The 21,583-nt window shown below is 42.2% G+C and overlaps 1 long non-coding RNA gene across 1 annotated transcript; it reads left to right on the forward strand.

The window, feature by feature from the left end:
* The first annotated feature begins 455 nt into the window (after positions 1-455).
* Positions 456-20,693, forward strand: LOC113926406. The gene is made up of 3 exons (XR_003521305.2): positions 456-481; positions 12,359-12,422; positions 20,370-20,693. It is a non-coding gene; the product is annotated as an uncharacterized LOC113926406 (long non-coding RNA).
* Positions 20,694-21,583: the final 890 nt, after the last annotated feature.

The following is a 21,583-nucleotide window of genomic DNA, read 5'->3' on the forward strand; positions in this document are numbered from 1 at the left end:
TCATTTGTTTTCTGACTTTAGCTCTTATATGTAGATCCACGATCCATTTTGAGCTAACTTTTATGTATGGTATGAGACAAAGGTTGAGGTTCAAATTTCTTGTCAGGACAACCAGTGATTCAGGCCCCATTGGCAGAAGGGGCTTTCTCTCCTCCAGGGAATTGCCTTGGCAACTTTGTTGCAAATCAATTGAGCAAAGAATGTTAGGGCAATTCCTGGGCTGTACATTGTCTTGTATATTGTCAGTGAATGTAAAGTTTTTTTTTTTTTTTAAGATTTTATTTATTTATTTGACAGAGAGAGACACAGCGAGAGCAGGAACACAAGCAGGGGGAGTGGGAGAGGGAGAAGCAGGTCTCCTGCTGAGCAGGGAGCCCGATGTGGGCCTCGATCCCAGGACCCTGGGATCATGACCTGAGCCGAAGGCAGACGCTTAACGACTGAGCCACCCAGGCGCCCAAATGTAAAGTTTTGAAATCAGGTAACGTAAGCCCTTTAACTTTCTTCTTTTTTAAAAACTGTCTTGTCTATTCTAAGTTCTTCTCATTTTCAGATAAATTTGAGAATCATTTGTAGTTGGGTTCTATGAAAAACAATTCTGGGATTGTGATTGTGATTGTTTAAATCTATGGACCAATCCAATAAGATAGAATTGCCATCTCAACCTTAATTCTGCCAACACAAGAATGATTAATCTTTCCATGTATTCAGGTTCTCTTTAATTTCTCTCAGAAGTGCTTTATAATGTTCAGTGTTTAGGTGGTACATGTTGTCTTTTAAGTTCATTCCAACGTTTTGTGATGCTATTGCGAATAAGCGTTTTAAATTTTATCTGTTTCAATTATTCATTCATATAGAAATACAAATGATTTTTTTGACTGGCTTTATATCTTACAACCTTGCTAAATTCACATATTAGTTCTAGAATATTTTAAAAGATTCCTCAACATTTTCTATATTAGACAATGATGTCCACGAGAAAAAGGCAGTTTTATTTATTCCTTTCTAACCTATATGTCTTTTTTTTTTTCTCTTACATTATCATACTGTGTAGGCCCTTCAGAACAATGATGACTAGAAATGATGAGTGTAGATGTACGTGCCTTGCTCACAATCCTGGATAGAAAGCTTTCATTCTTTCACCATAAGTATGATGTTAGCCAGAATTTTTTCACAAATGCTCTTTATTGGGCTGCCTGGGTGGCTCAATCATTAAGTGTCTGCCTTCGGCTCAGGTCATGATCCCCGGGTCCTGGGATCGAGCCCCACATCGGGCTCCCTGCTCAGCAGGAAGCCTGCTTCTCCCTCTCCCACTCCCCCTGCTTGTGTTTCCTCTCTCGCTGTCTCTCTCTGTCAAATAAATAAAAATCTTAAAAAAACAAAAATAAAAAAAAGCAAATGCTCTTTATCAGGTTGAGGAAGTTCCCTTCTATTTCTCATTTACTGAAAATTGATTTTTTTAATCATAAATAGGTATTAAATTATACCAAATGTGTTTTTTTTTGCATCTACTGATATGATCACATTTTTAGTTTTTCAGTCTATTGATATAGTGAATTACACTATATATTTTTTTAAAGATTTTTATTTATTTATTTGAGAGAGAGAGAGAATGAGAGAGAGAGAGCGAGAGAGCATGAGAGGGGGGAGGGTCAGAGGGAGAAGCAGACTCCCTGCCGAACAGGGAGTCTGATGCGGGACTCGATCCCGGGACTCCAGGATCATGACCTGAGCCGAAGGCAGTGGCTTAACCGACTGAGCCACCCAGGCGCCCCACTAATTTTTAAAATGCGAAACCAAACTTGTATTTGTGGAATGCAAGTGGAGATAAACCCCACTTCATTAGGAATATGTTATTCTTTTTAGACATTGCTGGATTCGATGTGATCACATTTTGTGAAGATTTCTTTGCATCTTTAATCATAACTAGTATAGATCTTTCCATGGAATGTCGTTGACTGGCTTTAAGAGCAGGGTGGTACTAACCTCATAGGATGAGTTAGGAAGTGTTCCCTCCACCTTTACTTTCTTGAAGACTTTATGTAGACCTGGTATTGTTTCCTCTTTAAAGTTTTGATAGAATTCATTGTAAAGTCAAAGATGTAAGCCTGAGATTTTCATTGTGGGAAAATTAAAAATTACAAATTCAATTTTTTAGTTGATACAGATTTATTTATATTTTCTTTTTTCCTTGAGTTAGTTTTGGTAATATGCATCTTTAAAGGAATTTTTCCACTTCATCTAAATTATCAAATTAAATTGTTAATAATATTCCCATATTATTGTTTTTGAAAGAGTTGTAAAAAAAACATTTATTTATTTATTTGAGAGAGAGAGCTCACGAGTGGCGGGGAGGGGCAGAGGGAGAGAATCTTCAAGCAGACTCCTAGCTCAGTGCGGAGCCAGTCACGGAACTCAATCCCATAACCTATGAGATCATGGCCTGAGCCAAAACTAAGGTTTGGATGGGGAAGCCATGCATACTGCAAGCATGCCAGAACCAGAAAGAATAACTCTGCCTTTCTACAATGTTTGCCAAGTGCTCACAAAGCTTAACATCAAGCCATCTGACAAAGGAAAAGTAAGACTTAAATATTACTTAAATCTATAAAGGGCCCAGATCCATTTTCACAGAACTGGCAAAAAGTATGAATTTAGAGCCAAGAGGCCATAAATCAGTAGGCAGCACAGGGTGCTTTGTTAAGCAGCAAAAGCTAACTGATATATGTTAGACCTTCTTGGTTTATCTTCCAAGGGTCTTTTCTCTTTTTCCAAAACTTTCTCTGTGTTGCGGTCTGGGAAATTTCTTCAAGATACAAGACTTTTTTTTTCAGCTCTGTCCAACATCTGTTGTTAATCTACCCACTGGATTTTAAATTTCAAAAATGAATTTTTTTTCATTTCTAAGGAGCTATTTGGATCTTGTCACACAGTCCTATTTTTTCATGATGATTTCTACATCTTTTAAAATACAATTTTAAAACCCTTATTTTATCATGTCTTTCCACTTCTGCTTTTATCTCAGGCTCTTGCTAATCTTTCTGTTTCGTGTGTTTCTGGTGAGTTTTTTCTTGTGGTTTATAATTTTTGTTTGTGAGCTTATTTCTTTAGGATTTTTTTTTTTTTTCCCCTGAGAAAGACACTTGTATTTTCAACTAAGAAAATATCCCTGGAGAATAGTTTATATTTTCTTCCTCTAGGCACCTAGAAGTTTCACCAGCCTGAGACTAATTTTCATGCTAAAAGTTTAGCTTGGAAATTCCCCCATAATGAGGGTACTGTAAATTTCAACTCCACACCCCTACGTGGTGCAGGTTTGGAACCTCGGTATTTCATAGGAGGTGTTTTTCCAGGACCCTGGGCAGAGTTCACTTTATTGTTTCTTTCTTGGGAAAGTAGGGAGAGTTTTTTAGCCCCTTTTTAATGAAAGGACAGCTCGTTCAGTGTTTCAGTTTGTTTAAGGATCTTCTTTGAGCTCCTTGCTTCCTGTGGGCCCAAGAACACATTTCCTGCCCTTGCATGAGTGTTAAAATCCCATTCCTAGGCTTTGGGGCCTACATCCAGATCTAATTCCTGCCCTCACCCCATATCTGAGACATCTAGTTGTAAGTTTGCGACTCACTCTGACACCTGGAGCTTTTGAGCTCGTCTACGCATTCAAAATAATTCCTGCTATCTTTTATCTAATGTTTCTCTGTGCTTGTGAGAATGTTATAAGTTTGGCAGTCAGGGTTGCGTTAATCCGTATGCCATATTTCTGGAACCTGAGTTTTAGATCTTTCATCATTCTAGAATTTACAGCTGAAGATTTTAAAGAGGAGAGGGACACAATCAAATTTGTTTTACAATGATCACGCTGGTAGATCTAAGAGTGAATTTTAGAAGAAAGTGATTCATGACTGGAGGATCAGTTAGAACACTGTTGCAACAGCCCAGATTGAAAGATGATGAGGTAGTGAAGAGTCTCCCTTCCCCCACCTTGCTCAAGGACAATCCTTGTCCTTTAAGAAGGGAAGATTGTGAACTTGCATGGTCGAGGGAGGATTCAAGGAGGAGGTGACCCCTGTTTTCATCTTTGAAAAAGGGAGAGGAATTATTTGGATGGTGAGAAGAGTTCTTTTAGGGTGGACAGGCCCAGGATGAAGCCAAGAAAGGAAAGTGGTAGGAATGCACATGGCTTATAGTAAAGGGCTGTGGTGTAGAACAGCATGACCAGAGTGGAGGGCCAAAAAGGCGGGCCATGGGAGGTAGTTGGAACGACCACTGAAACCTGATTGGGAAGCTGTTTAATCCCCCACAGATATTCTCATTGTGGGTGATTACTAATATTTTTGGAAACACAGTCCTGGGTTTTGCCAGTGCAGAAGCCACAAAGGGTATTTTGGTTAGATTGACATACGAAGGAAGTTGGATCCAAAAACGTAGTTGTCCCAATTTTCAGATCATCTACACGTTCTGTTGCCATGAGAATCTAAGTTTAAATTTCAGAAAGAAAATAAATGTTTGGCAATTGCTTTAAATTATCCACTTCCAACTATATCCAAACAAACAAAGTATTGGTTTGGTTGCTACCCACTGCCATTTTCCACTTGATTTTAAGATTATTTAGTAGAGAGCAGGACACAGATGGGTGTTTGATTTGCTTTATGTTTTTTAAAAAAATGAGATGGGTGGGTGTTTCGAGAGAAACTTTAGGATGTTTTCTTTTTCCCACTCAAAGTGACATAGCCAAAATTATATGCATGGAGTAATGTCCCACAAATGTGCTCCTTTCACAATTATCAAATATTTTGGAGAGTTTGAGTAACGGTTCCATCTGTTAAAGATAAGTCACTCAGTAACCTCTGGCTTATGCAGAAATCAGAATGGAAATAAGGAGACAGAAAAAAGCTTAGGTGATGGATTTACCATAGTGAGAGAAAAAGAAGCCAAGAGAAAGAGATGCTTTTAATTTTTTGTTCTTTTTAAAATGATGAGTAGTTACAGAGTGGCTCACTTCTAGGCCAGCATTGTTTTGGCCATTTATCTTTCTTAATAGACTGGTGAGCGAGATAAACACATTTTTATTAATTTTTTTTTTGGTGTGTGGAGTTCCAATAAAATGTTCAAACAACAGTTTTTGACTCACAGGCTCCCAGCAGGAAGGGTGCCTATTACTGTGGCAGGCACTTAATAGTCCTACCCGGCTACCAGGCCCATGGCCAGGAAGAACTGATGTATGTGCTAAACCGTAACAGACGGGCTTTTTCTGACACATCTGGGTGCATTCAGTGCCTGACATGGTGCCAGACAGACGGGAGACACTCAATGAAACTTCGCTGAGTGACTGAGTATGTGTGTAAATGAACACAAGATAGGGTTCCATACGTATATATTTAGATAATAGGTTATACACAACAGGGGCTATAAACTGAGTGAACATTTTATCCAGAAAGCGAATCTAAGTGGGGTGACTCTAAGCTTCATTTTACCTCCTCAGGTGGGAAAAGTAAATTTTTAAAAAATTTCATACTTTCCACCTTTTTATTGGCATCAGTGTGTTCTGTTCTCATTTGTGGTGGGACACAATGCAGCCTAGCACCTCTATCTGTCTCAAAACATCAGAAAATTCTGTCAAGAGTCCCCTACATCTGGCAAATTGGAACAGGTGCTGCCTGTCTCCATATTCTGAGGATGGGGCCCACACTCCGGGGATGGGGCCCACACTCCGGGGATGGGGCCCACACTCCGGCGATGGGGCCCACACTCCGGGGATGGGGCCCACAGGCAGACGGGCAAGGCTCAGAAGAGCAGGGTGTGTGTGGTTTCTCAGAAGGTCAGCTCTGAGGGCCTGGGAGGATGGTTAGAGGTGGCAGAGAAGGGAGTATGGGAGGCAAGATCAACTGGGAGATTCAGGTTCTAGGCCAAGTGAGACATGATGAAAACCTGGGCCAGCCTGGTGGCCACAGGGACAGAAAGGAGGGATATTTGAGATGACAGGGTTAGGAACTGATGGAATGTGAGCACTGAGGCAGAGGAAGGGTCGAAGATAAAGCCCAGATCTCTGGTGTGGGTGACCAGGGGCTTGTGATGTGGTTGCCCAACATGGAAGAGTCTGGAAGAGGAAATCACTGTGGGTGCAGGAGCTGCTGGGTTATAGGGTGAAGTCACAAAATCCTGCTAATGTGAGTCATGGTCCTCGAATCTCACTAAAAGCTTGTTGCTAGACCTGAAAGCCCTTAGTGAGGAGAAAAAGGTATTTTTTTGTTTATAACTGTGCCAAATGTTTGTCATTTTTGATGCTGTGTAGCCTTTAGCTTCCCCTCCGATGTCTGGGCACCCCTCGTTAGGGAGGACTGGTGAGGCACAGAGCCCCACTTCTCACTGTAGGAGTGAAGGTGGGCTTCTCCCTCCCCGCACCTTCTGGCTGCCAGGATTCCAGCAAGCTCCCGGGTTCAGCAATTGGATGCTGTGATAGTTAATTGTCCATTTCAACTTGGCTGGGCCACAGTACCCAGATATTTGGTCGAACGCTAGTCTAGATGTTGCTGTGAAGGTATTTTTAGATGAGATGAACACTGAAGTCAGTAGTCATTGAGTAAAGCAGATCACCCTCCACAATGTGGGTGGGCCTCACCCAATCAGTTGAAGGCCTTAAGGGGAGAGGCGGGGAAGACTGATGTTCCCCTGGAGGGAATTCTGCAAGTTGCAATATCAGTTCTCCGCTGAGCCTCCAGCTTGTCTGCTTGCCCTGCAGAGGGAAGATAGCCAGAGTCAGTTTCTGCCGCTTGTAATAATGAGCCTTGCCTAATACAGTAACACATGCTCATTGTTGACAAATCACAAACACCAGAAAAGGTGAAAACAAAACAAAACTAAACTAAAACTAAAAAATTCACATATACCCTGATACAATGAGTTTTTAAACATTTTCCCAGTTTCCTTCCAGGTTCTTCTATACATGGTTTACACAGTTGCATCCGTATGTGTATGGTATTTTATCCTGCTGATTCATTGAGCATTCTATTATCACTAAAGCATTTAGATGTGCCCTTAACCACTGATCATCTTACTGATACTCTTGGTCCTATTTCAGTCTTCTTGATGTATGCTTTCTGTTTGTTAGGCTGCCTTCTTAATTTCTTTGTCTGTTTCTTTGTTTTCTTGCCATCTGGGACTTATGCTGTATTTTATTTGCTTTTAGCTCCAAAAATTTTGGAAATAGACACCGCATTTAAGTTTGTTTGGGGTTACCTTTAAGTTTAAGAGCCACGTGGTTAAAATCAATTTCTCTAGTTACTAAAGTTAAGAACAGTTGCACAGATGTAGAGATCTCCTTTCCCCATATCCTCTCCCTGGTTTTCATGTAATATCCTAACATATGTTAAATATTTGCTCATACAAATATTTTCTTAAGAATCGTTTTTTGCTTCGTCGATTTTGAAACCGTATCCCCCAAATTATGTATATGTTCAATTGGTTTTAATACTTATCGCATGGCGTTCCTATTCTTGGAAATGGTGCTTTTGGGAAGATATTAGAACGGTGCATTTTTTTGAGCCCTTGTCTATTTGAGACCATCTTTGTTACTTTCACACATGAATGACAAGTTGGCTCGCTCAGAGAAGTGTTCTCAAGCTATTAATAGAAACTTTTAATGGAGGTGAGTCAGACCTCTTTACCATCTTACTGGCCATCCATTACGTTGACAGGGAGGGATGGTTCAAAAGGGTAATTTTCAATCCAACCTCATCCACTCTGAAGTCAGTGGAAATCCCCCCATTCTGGCCCATGTGCTCTCCCCTCTCTAATATCCAGTGATGTCACAAGTTCCGATATTTCTGTGTACCTTCACAGGTATTACAATGGATGGTTCAGAGAGGGTCTACGAAGTAAGGCCTGAGATCTACCATCACATTACCTCCAAATACCGGCACTGTGTTCATCAGCTCCTCTTAGGTCAACTTCATTGGCAGTGGTCACTTTAGAGTCAGCCTTCTTTCACCTCTATTAGTCAAGCTTCTGTAAACAAAAAAGGAACTATCACAGAAGAATGCAGGAAAGCTTCATGGAACCCAGGAGCAAAAAATGTAATTGGGTCTTAATAGGGAAGTGGAAAGTTCTTAGGACCTCCACTTCTTTTTTTTTTTTAAAGATTTTATTTATTTATTCATGAGAGACAGAGAGACAGAGAGAGAGAGACGCAGAGGGAGAAGCAGGCTCCCAAGGAGCAGGGAGCCCAATGCGGGACTCGATCCCAGAACCCTGGGATCATGACCTGAGCCGAAGGCAGTTGCTTAACCATCTGAGCCACCCAGGCACCCAGGACCTCCACTTCTTATTTCTGTTTCTCTCTGCAGTTGACTCATAGAGATAGACAGAGATTGCTGATGTCTACTTAGTACTTAGTCTTTGCCACAAGGACTCTTGGAGAAAGGTATCCTTTAGCATCTCCACTGCACAGATGAGGAAGCCGAGACACAGGAATTAAGTTGCCAAGCACAGAATTTAGATCTCCAGCATTGACACAGTGTATCATACTCAGGTGTAGCCACTCTACACACATAACTTAAAAACAAATATAAGGTTCTAATTACAAAATTAAGGAGGAATAAAGGAAAGTAATTTATGAGAAACTAATATGTAAATGATGAGGCAGAGCTACACTGGAAGACACAGGAAATGGTTATTTGCACTTGCTTATAATAAATACCTGTATTCACAACAAGTAAGAAGATCAGGTGGCTCTCTGTAGAAAAAGTATAGAAAAAGAAAAAGTAAAGTTATGAGTAAGCATTAGGAGAAATAACAGGCCAAAATTATTTATATATGATGAAAGAAAGAGGAAAGAAAAACCTTCTTTAAAGTCATGATATGTGTCAAAAACAAATTATAGACGTCTGAAAATGAGGAAGTATGATTTTTCTCACAGGTGACCTAAGAATTCACTGATAAGCATACTGTCAAATAATTTCCTGCCTTTTGACATGGGACAGTGGGTTGCCAAAAGCCTAACTGCTATACTGTTTTCCTTAAATTCACTCTGCTGTCAATGAAGTTTTGGAGGCCGTGGGCTTCGATGGGCCACGGGGCAGATAGGATAGAGGAGAAACAGTGGAACAGGGGCGAAAGGGCCTGGGGCAGACCCCTGGCCCAGCATCAGGAAAAGACTAGAAAATAAAATGGGCACAAAAGAGGAAGTCCAATATGCAACTTCACAATGCATGTCTCATCCTTGAGCGACAGAATCAATATACATATGATAACAATCATAGGAAGTATTTTAAAAGAATCCTTTTAGTGAAATTAAACTCGATCTCTGTATTCACATCTCTGCCAATTTAATAAGTTTCCGGTTGGAAGGCAGTTACAAGGAGACTCCAGACAGCCCTGTTGCCTAGTTGTGTGTGAAAATTGCAAAAGCAGAGTGAGCAAGGTGCGTCTACCGGCCCCTTGAATACCACAGGCAGGGAGCCCTGCTAGGGGTGACCTCATTTTTCCCCAATAGTGAGCAGCTTCTTGGTAGACTTTCAAACACAACACAGGAGTCTTCTCTCCACTTACATGGTAGTTGTGTTCCCGGAAAATTCGGTGAATGTGAAAAGTGTGAAAAGAAATATTTTGCAGAGACAGAAAGTGGCGTTCTAGGCAGAGATATTTGTAAAAAGCTTTTGCACCTTACAAATGGCTGGAGGGCAGTTCTTTATCTCCCGGTCCTGCCCAACCGCGGCAGGAGGCCTGGCATCTCCCACCCTCACCCTCTAGGTTCCAGCAACGACCCCTCCCCCGTCACAGCCACAATAGAAAAATGTCCGCACCAGGTGCCCAGTAGCCCTCAGGGGGCTGCTGCCTGGAAGACCCCTTGTGTAGAGAAGTCCATTTGATTCCCTTCTCGAGGACACCGGCAAGCATGGTGCGCACAGATCCTTCCACACACACATTCGCCATTTTGATTTAGAGGACAAACCAGTTTCCAAATGTGTTTGCTAGGCAACCGTTTCCTTCTCCAATTTGTATTTACCATCTTCCTAGTTTTTAAAAAAATTGTGGTAAAAACACATACATTTACCATTTTTTTAGATTTATTTATTTATTTTAGAGAGAGAGCACACATAAGCAGGGGGAGGGACAGAGGGAGAGGGAGAAGGAATCTCAAGCAGACTCCCCCCTGAGTGTGGAGGCTGACATGGGGCTCGATCTCACGACCCTGAGATCATGACCTGAGCCGAAACCAAGAGTCCCACGCTTAACCGACTGAGCCACCCAGGTGCTCCCATAAATTTACCATTTTTAAGCGTACAATGCAGTGGTATTCAGTACACTCCCATTGTTGTGCAACCATCCTCACCACATCCTCACCATCATCCCTAGCTTTTGTATATTTGACATTTATTTACATTTAGAGAAAGGTTGTAAAGATGGTACAAAGAAATTTTTCCCACGAGCTCGTGAAAGAGAAGCTTGCTGCTATCATATTGTTTCAATCCTGAATGCTTTGTCGTGAAATTCTAAGAACAAGGACATTCTCTTACATAACCCCAACATAGCCATCAAAATCAGGAAATCAATGTTGATAAAGTACCACCGTCTGGCCCTCAGACCTCACTTAAGGCTCGCCAGTGGTCTCCGCACTGTCCCTTCCAGAAAAGACCCAGGCTAGGCTGAGGTGCCATGTTTAGCTGGGGCCCGGGAAGGACAGGCCGGGCCGAAGGCATCATTGGCCAGGTTGGATGGCTCCTTTCCCATCTGTCTTTGGTCTTTGTCGATCAGTTCCTCAGTTTGTCCTTGACTTTCACCCTCTCTGCACTTTCAAAGACTACAAGCAGATTATTTTCTAGAATGTCTCTCAGTTTGGATCTGCTGGGTGTTTCCTCCAATTACTTCAGGTTATGCTTTTCGGCAGTCATGGTGAATTTTTCTCGCTGTACCCGCTCAAGTGGTATAAATTTGGTTCGTTATAGGTGGTATTAACTTTGATCATTTGATTAGTGTTATCTTCCGGGTGTCTCCACTGTCAGGTGGTTCTTTTTCTTTTGTGATCAATAAGACTCTGAGACCATGTAAATACTCTATTCCTTATCAAATTTCACCCACTGGCTAGTTTTAGCATCTGTTAATGTTTGCTGGCTGTGCCAATAATGACTATGTTGTCAAAGAGTGATTTTCTAATTCCAGCCTTCCTCGTACATTTATGAGTTGGCATTTCACTGGAAGGAAAGCTTTCTTTTCTCCTCATTAGTTATTATGCCATTTCACTGTGTCAATATAGACTCATAGATTCTTATTTTGTTCAGTGGGCTATCATCTCTTACTATAATTATTTGTTTTGATGCCACATTACTTATTTTGCCCTGGATTTGCCCAGTGTGGGGGCCCATTGAACTGGCTTCAGTGTCCTTTGAACATATCCCTATCATGCACCAAGATCTCCCAACATTCTGGCAAAAGATGTTCTAAGCCCATCTTGTACTTTCTCTGTTCCAATCCTAGGATCACCCATTTCTACAAAAATCCCTAATTATTTTTTAGTAGAGAATATTTAGAAACCAAGATCGAGACTCTAAGAGTGCATATGGTTAATAGCATATCACTGATTTCAGATAAACTTAGGGCTCGCTCACTCTATCTATCTATCCATCCATCCATCCATCCATCTATCCATCCATCCATCCATCCATCCATCTATCCATCCATCCATCCATCCATCTATCCATCCATCCATCTATCCATCCATCCATCCATCCATCCATCTATCCATCTATCTATCTATCATCCATCCATCCACCTTTCTACCAATCTATGTCTCCATACACACCACACATATGTTTATTTCTTTATCTCTGTACACTATAAGCCATGAATCCATACCAATACTTCCAATTCCAAATCTAATGCCACAAAGTTCATTCTAGTTTGTCTCCTATATTTGTAACTTCCTTCTCTGACAGTGAGAAAACTGGCTCCCATTGTTCTCAATATGTTTCCTTATTGCTTCGGTGTCCTCTGTAAGTAACCAGCCTACTGTGCCCCTCTCCCAGGCGCCTTCCGCACCCTGCCTGGGTTATAACACCCTGTCTCAGGCTCCCAGACATGGACGGTGGCCTTGCTTGCTCCCTCACTTAGTGGCTCTCAAACCAAACCATTCAGGAAGGAAGGGTGGCAGGGAGGTAGGGAGGCAGGAACTACCTAACCAGTTGGATCCCATTTTTGTGTTATTTTATTTTATTTTTATTTTTTTAATATAGTACTGATCTTTTTCTTAAAAGATTATTTATTTATTTGAGAGAGCGAGAATGAGAGAGAGAGCGAGAGAGCACACATTTTTGTGTTATTTTAAATTATTTGACTTTAATTAGAAATTATGTGTTTCACACTACAGAGCACCTGCTGTCTGGATACCGTGTGCGCTTTACACGCATCATCGCATCTAATCCTCCGTTGAGGTACATGATATTATTCTTTTATTCATCTTACAAGGGAGACATCTGAGCCTTCGTTTCCATGGCAGGTGACACTGCTAAGACAGGAAACCAATGCGTTTTTCTCCAAAGATCACCCTCGATATTAATTTTTAAAAATTTAAGTATTTCCAATATGGAACACCTTCTAGATATATGTCAGCTATACATCAGCAAACACATTTTCACCTCTGTTCTTTGAGTTTATATTTTACGTTCTGGTGAGCATACAAAGGCAGGGCTCACTATCTTCTCAGGATGACAGAGCTCCTCTATGAAATGCAGCCATTGAATTAAGTCTCTGCGGGTCGTCACTGCCCAGGAGAGTGCCTGCACATAGTGGGTACTCAAGCAATAGTTTTCCACATGGATGAGTGGATGATCTATGCATCTACAAAGCAAGGGATGGTAATGAGGTAGAAAGAGGGCTCACCAAAATATGATTACTTTTCCCTTCACTTCTCTGCTCCCTTGCAGTTAGATGGGATTTCAGGATCAGTTCTTGTCAAAGAAATGTAGAGCAGCGGTGCCTGGTGAGAAGCCCCTGTGGTATGCCCCAGTCCCTCTTGTCCTGCAGGGGCAAGTCCCAGATGGTGCAGCTACTGGGGGGAAGCCTCTGGCAGCCTGGTGCCCTACCCAATCTATCTCCCCCTTCCCACCCACTGCTTTGCAGACCCTGATTTTTTGTGTGTGTGAGACACGAATCCTCAAAGAGATTTTGAGGTTATCTTGTTTCTGCAGCATAACCTTGCCTATCCTGACTCCTATCCTTCCTCTCTAGTCTCAGAGACATGATTTAAACAGAAAAAAGTTACATTCCCCATGCAAAGTCCAAACACAATTGAATGGTCAAGGTGAGCAAATGCCGGTTGTGAGATCTATAATAGAAACAGCATTGCAGGATATTCATGTAAAAAGGAAATGTTGCGGAGTGCAGGAACATTAATAAAAGACAAGGAAAAAAATGCCCAAACTCCTGGGATAGAAGGAGGACCGACAGAGCTTACCTGCCTTGTCATCTCACGCAAACCATTCCCGAGAATTACTTCAGGTTCTAACTTCCCTGATCCCTAGAAAGCCAGTTTTTGGTCACACTTTCTCTTTAAAGAAAGAAAATACTGATTTTGTTCATGGAGTTGTTTTTTTAAAGGTGCTGACACTTTTTCACTTATAGGAAGGTGAGAAGTACAATTTCGTTCAGCATCTGGCTAGCTTCGTACTTCCTCATCACAGATAATTTTACTGTTACACTTGTACAACAGTCACTTCAAAAATGAAGTGGTATTTAAGACTAAATTAGGAAGATTATTTCCTTCACCTAACGTGCTTTTCAACGTTATTCTCATGAGAACTTATTATAACAATTTTATGTATAGAGAGAATAATATAATGAATTCTCATAAAAATGTCATTTCAATTTTGTAAATTAACATTTTGTCATATGTGCCTTATTTATTTTTTCCCTTTGCTGAAGTGTTTTAAATCTAGTCTCAGATGGAAAAACAAGGAAAACTTTTGTCCCCCCAACACTTCACCCTTAAATGCTTCACTGCACATACCCCCAAAATAAGGATCTTTTCTTACATAGTCATAGTACCATCATCACGCCTAACAGAATTAACAATATATTTCTCAGAACATTTGAAACTCAGTCCATATTTAAATGATCTCAAAGATGCAGTTTTCTTTTATTTTTGTACCTAGTTTGATTTGGGATCTAAACGGGGTCATATATTATGGTTCATTGTTCAGTTTCTAGTCTCTGTTAATCAATTTATTTTAGGGTTTCCTTTTTTTTAATTTTAAGTTCAATTAATTAACAATATAGTGTATTATTAGTTTTAGAGGTCAGTGATTCATCAGTTGCATACAACACCGTGCTCATTCCATCACGTGCCCTCCTTCATGCCCACCACCCAGTCACCCCATCCCCCCAGCCTCCCCTCCAGCAAGCCTGTTTCTTTCCTGTGCTTAAGAAGTCTCTTATGGTTTGTCTCCCTCTCTGGTTTCATCTTGTTTTATTCCTCCCAGATTTTTGTTGTTTTTTTTTTTAAACTAACCAGAATCATGCTGTATGTATTGTTCATGCGCTTTTTGGAGATGTTCTCAGCCTAGCACACTCCTTTTATCCATTCTATATTCCACAGAAATAGATGTTTGGGTTGCTTCATTCTGCTGTTATAATTATTCCCACTTTTGTGCACAAACTTGGGCACAGGGGCTGAAATTTGAGGGGCACAGTGTCAATTTGAGCCCTTGGCAATCTGAGGTGAAGGCGTGTTGACTTGGCATTTAGCAGGTGGCAGGCCATGCATGCTGACTCGGGCAGGAGGGCGGCTGGACCGTGAATTTGGGACCCACAGGCCGATGGCATCGTGTGTGACAGGGACGTGGCTGGTTTTGCTTTTAATTTTTGTTTTTCTGGGAAACTTGATCTCTCCCTCTATTCTAAACGAAAGCCTCGCTGGATAGAGTACTCTTGGCTGTAGATTTTTTCCTTTTAGCCGTTGGAATCTATCATGCCACTTTCTTCTGGCCTGCAGAGTTTCTGCTGAAAAACCCACTGATAGCCGTATGGGGTTTCCTTTGTATGTACCTGCTTTCCTTTCTCTTGCTGCTTTTAAAATTCTCTCTTTCTCACTACTTTTGGCCGTCTTATTTACTTTGTGTCTTGGTGCAGACCTCTTTGGGTTGGTTTTGTTAGGGGCTCTCTGTGCCTCCTGGATCTGGATTTCTCTTTCCTTCCCCAGATTCAGGAAGTTTTCAGCTATTATTTCTTCAGACAAATCTTCTGCCCCTTTTCCTCACTCTTCTTCTGGGATCCCTATCATGCGACTGTTAGGCCTGACAGCATGGCTCAGTTCCCTGGGTCTATTTTCATTTTGTGTATTTTCCCCCCCTCTCATCTGCTCGGCTTGATTGCTTTCCATGACTCTGTCCTCCAGGTGGCTGGTCCTTTCTTCTACTTCCTCTTGCTTGCTATTTATTCCAGATGGTCTATTTTTATTTCCATTTAGTGAATCCAATAGCTCTAACTGGTTCTTTTTTACGTCTCCTAGCTCTTGGTGGAGGGTCTCAAGGAAGTCCTGCAGTCCTTCCTCAATTCCAGCGAGAATCTTTATGAGCGTTACTTTAAATTCGCTATCAGACATATTACTTATCTCCGTTTCGCTTAGGTCTCCTGCTCTGATTTTGTCCTGTTCTCTGATTTGGGACACATTCCTCTGTCTCCTCATTCTGTCTCTTGCGTCGTCTGTTTTTCTGTGTTAGGAAAGTCAGCTACGTCTCCTGCACTTGAAAGCAGTGGCTCTATGAAGAAGAGGTCCGGCAGTGCAATGTCTGTTCCCCAGAACCTGGTGCTTCAGGGGGTGTCTCCTATGTGTGTTGCTCCAGGGGTGTCCCACCTTGTGGCTGGGATGTGTTTGCCTTCAGTCCTGTTGTCTGCGATGGCTCCCTGCCTGTTGTGGGCAGAGTCTGGTGCCCGTGGTGTTAGTGGGCTGCTCCGGGGCTGCCTCGGGCTTGAGTCCAGTCAGACCAGGTGTTTGCCAGAGATGCAGTAGCACCACACTGCAGGCACTGTCCCTGTGTCGTCCCCGGAGAAGCTTTCGTTGGTGGGTGGGGCCTGCAGTCAGACCAGCTGCCGGCCCTCAGCCCACTGCTGGGGTCACAGTCAGACGGGTGTGTGGTTATCTTCCCCTGTCCCTGGGGCAGGACTCACTCTGGAGTGGTGCTGACCTGTCTGGGCCGCGCACACACTGCCGGGCTTGTGGCACCGCTTTGACGGGATCTTGCCAAGAGTGATCAGAGGGGGTGGATCTGCCTCGCTGTGGCCTCTTGTCTATGCCGGGCTGCGGAGAGTCTGTTCTGCCAGTTTTTGGGCTGCTTTTTTGGGTTATTTATGCCGACGTCGGTGCTCTCTAGGCGGCCACGCGGCAAGAGGTCAGCCCAGGGACGTCCTGCTCCGCCATCTTCCCAGAAGCCTCTGCTCCCGGCCAGAGAAATCAATTTATTTTAAAATTCACCTCGATGTGTTCCCTTTTACTCCCTCCCATTTTTAAAATTTCTACTTTTCCAAATGTTTTCTTTCCTTTTTTTTTTTTTTGCAAGGTAAGTCTGAGCAAGACTCTCACCTTGTATCTGGGGAAATCTAGTATTTTTAAGAAGCCTCTCCTAAATATAAAATACATATTGGCCAAGTGCTTTTTAAAAGTAAATCATTAAAAATATCTAGCTAGTAAGGTGCTGGAGAGTAAGAGAAAAAATTCTTTGTATGATATGACAAGTTTTATGTGTTTTTGAGTTTGCAAAGTTTATCTGGGTCAGAAAAAGAAGCTCTCTTTTGTTACAAATCTTTAAGTGTGATGGCCTTCTCTCAGAATTAAGACTTGTCTTACTCATTCCTTAAAGTTTTCTAGTCAAAAGAAGGATAAAAACTGATGTGTATTTGTTTTTAGCAGTCTCTAAAGACAATATGATACAGTAGTAGGAAAAAATACTAGCTAGAGCTTTAGGGAGTTAGATACCTGGGTTTAGTTCTGCCTTTATGTTAAACTAATGATTTGAGTAAGGCCTGTACCTTGTCTGAGCCTTGCTTTGTTTTTTTTTTCCATGAGAAAGGTTGGTCTAATTGATATACCTGCAACATTCTAAAATTTCATAATGGTATGTGACCAAAAAAGACCAATGAAATCCTTTTTGTCTCCCCAGCAAATATACCAAGGTCTTAGGCTTCTATATGAAGGCTGTTCTTCAGAGCAGGCCCTTTGGTACTGGGAACTAATTTCCCTGAGGCTGCTACCCCTCAAAACATTTTAGTAAATACGTCCAGACTCAGTTTACAAGCTGCACAAGAAAATAAGTACGAGTACTTGAGGGCCACATCTCCTGTTTGATTTCATAAGCATTCATTGCAGGTTTGCTACTTAGATGAGCTGTGCTAGGTGCTGGGGTCACTAAGGCAGAGGTGGGCACAAAGATGAGTAAGCCCAAGTCCCTACCTGCTAAAGAATTGGCAGTCTGGTTGGAGTGGGGAGATGGGTACATGCAGGACACAACCAGAGGGAACGAATAAAATCTTTGAGGGACGGGGAATATTTTCTGCATTGCATTGATATCTCCAAAGCCAAGATCCTTATATAACTTTATATTTTGAGGCTGATAAAGTTGGTTAAGTGTCTGCCTTCAGCTCACGTCCTGATTCCAGGGTCCTGGGATTGAGCCCCGCATTGTGTCGGGATCCCTGCTCAGCGGGGAGCCTGCTTCTCTCTCTTCTCCCCACTTGCGTGCTCTCTCTCGCCATCTCTGTCTCTCTCTCAAATAAATAGATAAAAAATCTTTTAAAAAAATCTTTAAAAACAGTGATTTTAGTGTAATCACTAGAATCAGTGGCAAGGGTGGAGATATGAACAATCATTATAGGTTTAAAAGTTGAAAAATTCAGAGCATCCTTTCGGCAAGGTTGAAGCCAAAAGAAACACACTACACCCTCACTAATTTAAATAACTGATAAGTAAATATAAGGACATTTAAGGGTTTATAACACTGTGAGGGCGCAGGCGTTTTCTTTTCTTTTCCTTTTTTTAAGATTTATTTATTTATTTTTTTTGACAGAGAAAGACAGACACAGAGAGAGCACAAGCAGGGGGAGCAGCAGAGGGAGAGGGAGAAGCAGGCTCTCCACTGAGCAGGGAGCCCGATGTGGGGCTCGATCCCAGGACCCTGGGATCCTGACCTGAGCCAAAGGCAGACACTTAACCGACTGAGCCACCCAGGCGCCCCGGGCGCAGGTGTTTTCAATGGGATTTGATTTCTGCTGGGTTATTTTTCCCAACATGTTAAATGGTGCCTTCATAATCATACCAATAAGTATCTCTTACGTTGATCAGAAATTTTAGTAGTTAGCCACTTGTTGATGTTACTTGGTGCTGACTTCCAGCTACAAAACTGGTCAGAGAAAAGCCATTGTTACCCCCACGCAACCCAGGAGCTTGTCCTACTGGAGGTACCAAGCGTTTCTTGAAGTGGACTGACCTGTGCTTGTCACGTTGCTGGTGTAACCCCCGTGGTTGGTGCCAGGAAGAAAGGCGTCACCTTGCCAAGCGCTGAAGACGTGTTTGTTGAGGAAGATGAGCCTGGCTTTTCAAAAACGTCACTTCGCTTAAAATCATGATTCTCATGTATTTATTCAAGAAATAGTTATTAAAAACCTACCAGCTATATATACACAACGGAATATTATGCAGCCATCAAAAGGAATGAGATCTTGCCATTTGCAACGACGTGGATGGAACTGGAGGGTGTTATGCTTAGTGGAATAAGTCAATCAGAGAAAGACATGTATCATATGACCTCACTGATATGAGGAATTCTTAATCTCAGGAACAAACTGAGGGTTGCTGGAGTGGTCGGGGGTGGGAGGGATGGGGTGGCTGGGTGATAGACATTGGGGAGGGTATGTGCTATGGTGAGCGCTGTGAATTGTGCAAAACTGTTGAATCACAGATCTGTACTTCTGAAACAAATAACGCAACATATGTTAAGAAAAAAGAAAAAGAAGAAGATAGCAGGAGAGGAAGAATGAAGGGGAGTAAGTCAGAGGGGGAGACGAACCAGGAGAGACGATGGACTCTGAAAAACAAACTGAGGGTTCTAGAGGGGAGGGGGTGGGGGGATGGGTTAGCCTGGTGATGGGTATTAAAGAGGGCACATTCTGCATGGAGCACTGGGTGTTATGAACAAACAATGAATCATGGAACACTACACCAAAACAAATGATGTAATATATGGTGATTAACATAACAAAAAACCCCCCCAAACAACCTACCAGGAACCAGGCCTGGGTGCTACGGTGTATGGTTACATCGAGTTCTCAGTCAGGAGACCTACTGCATTGTCCCAGAGGGGCCTGGTTGACATTCAAAAACAGACTAAATTCATTCTTGGCTTCGCTATTAGGAAACGTAATTTCCATTGCATGTATTAAGGTCACAAAAATCGCTTCCAAATGCAACAGACAATAGTAATAGAAGATTATCATCAGTAATTTAGACTCACTGAATTCATTTAACCTGCATCTGCAGTTTGGGAAGGTGAAGAATTATCGATGACGTCAAAGCAATTCAGCAGCATAAGCTAGAACTGCAGGAGTCTGATAGATGCCCATTTAAGACTCCTCTTAACACAGTCTGTTTATAAACAAAACAAACAAAAGGAAACAGTAAAAACAGCCTTACTAAAAAAAATCCCACAGCACAGACCTAAAATGCACGAAAGTGACTCAGATAAAATTTGTTCTCATTCCGTGGTTTTCCAAAATGATCCATCCATGATTACCCAAAAGGGTTAGGAGCTAGAGCCAACAGGACCAGAAAGGCAGCTTCCTCCCCATTCCCCGCCCCCGCTTGCTGAGAACAGAGGAGGTGGAGGGCGAGGTTCTCCGGGGTAGAGGGCACAACTGGCTGGAGGCGGGGTGTGGTTGCCGAGACAAGCCCCATTTGCGCAGTCTAACCTGGGCTGAGAAGCAGTGCTCGGCCTTAATCCCTGAAGGGGCCACACCTGCTCCCGCTTATCTATCGCTGTCCTGCTCAGCTTGAGAGGAGAGAGAACCGGGAAGGGAACATGCTCGCAGTCCTTTGTAAATGGTGACAGAGAAGAAGGGCCAATGGGCATGATTCCTGTGCCCTGACCTTCCTTGTCAACCTCCCAAGCTGGCTACGAATGAACAAGGTCCGCGAAACCTCCTGAGTGGCCTCTTTTCCCTTCTTCGTGTTCTTCCTCTTTCAAATTCCTCTTCTCTATCAGCCACTCTTCTTCACACTTGCTGTCGGTAGACTTTGCTCAGTTAACAGCTTTGATTTTCACATAGCATATTTTGGAAAGCCGAGCTGTGTGAGACGCTGCTGGTTTCCTCCCGTACCTGTTTTTCCTCCTTAGAAACAGAATTCCCAAGGGAAACCCGGCATAGTGACTCTATTTCCCAGCCTGCCACAGGGAAGTCCCACACGTCGTCGAGGGGCATGGGAGCCACAGGTCGTCGACGCTGGTGAAGCAACAGCTGGAAGGTGCCCGTGTTCCTGCCATTTGTGGGCTGCCCTGGTAACCCTGCCATGTAACTGAGCAGAGGGTCAAATAAAGTCTCTCGTTCAAGCCTTTGTCATCCTGAGTTTCTTGTTACTCAGACTTAATCTTAACTGATGTAGGAGTTGTAACCTGCTTTACGCTGAAACGATACCATCGTTTGAGCACTTACTCTGTTCTAGGCAATGTTTTAACAGTTTTAGGTTTATTAACTCATTTAATACAACAACCCTGTGAAAAAGTACTGTTATTAAGCCATCCTCATTTTACAGATGAGGGAAAAACAGGGATGCTAAGTCACTTGCTCAAGGTCACACAAGTAAATGGCAGAGGCAGAACTTGAACCCAGGCAGTCTGACTCCCAAACATGTGCAGTCCTATCTTCTACAACAGAGGTTGGCAAACTAACTAGGGCTGGTGCGAAAATCCAGCCTGATGATCCCTCTTTTTGTCAAGAAAGTTTTATTGGAACATAGCCATGCTCGTTTGTTTATGGATTGTCTATGGCTGCTTTCACCCTGTAAGGGCAGAGTTGAGTAGTTTCAACAGAGACCAGTTGACCCCAAAGTCTAAAATATTCATTACTTGCCCCTTTACGGGAAAAGATTTCTGATCCCTGTTCTATGATATACCGCCTCAACACGTGATTTGGAAAAACATGAACTTATATAAAAGATAAACCAGGGGTGATTTTTTTACTTTAGAAAATAGTCGACAATATAATTGCCTAAATGCTAAGGGAAACAACAATTTTGGTGACATCTTCTGTATCAGGAATGGCATTAGGCCCTTTACAAAATGAGTTTTTTTAATTCTTTATAATCACCCTAGAAGGGTTCTTATCCCCATTTTGAAGATGAGAAAACTGAGACCGAGAGAATTAAGTAACTTGCCCACAGTTGCACAGCTCTTAAGGGGTCGAGCTAGGATTTGAGCCCAAGTTTTAAATTTTAATCCTATAGTCTTCAGTTAGTATATCATGCCATCCCACTTAAAATATTTAAAATATAATTTAATTATAGAAAAATGGGCTTTTCCGGTATGTTACAAAACCTCCCATATATTTGTTT

This window comes from Zalophus californianus, chromosome 7 (genome assembly GCF_009762305.2).
Source record: "Zalophus californianus isolate mZalCal1 chromosome 7, mZalCal1.pri.v2, whole genome shotgun sequence".
Lineage (NCBI taxonomy): Eukaryota > Metazoa > Chordata > Mammalia > Carnivora > Otariidae > Zalophus > Zalophus californianus.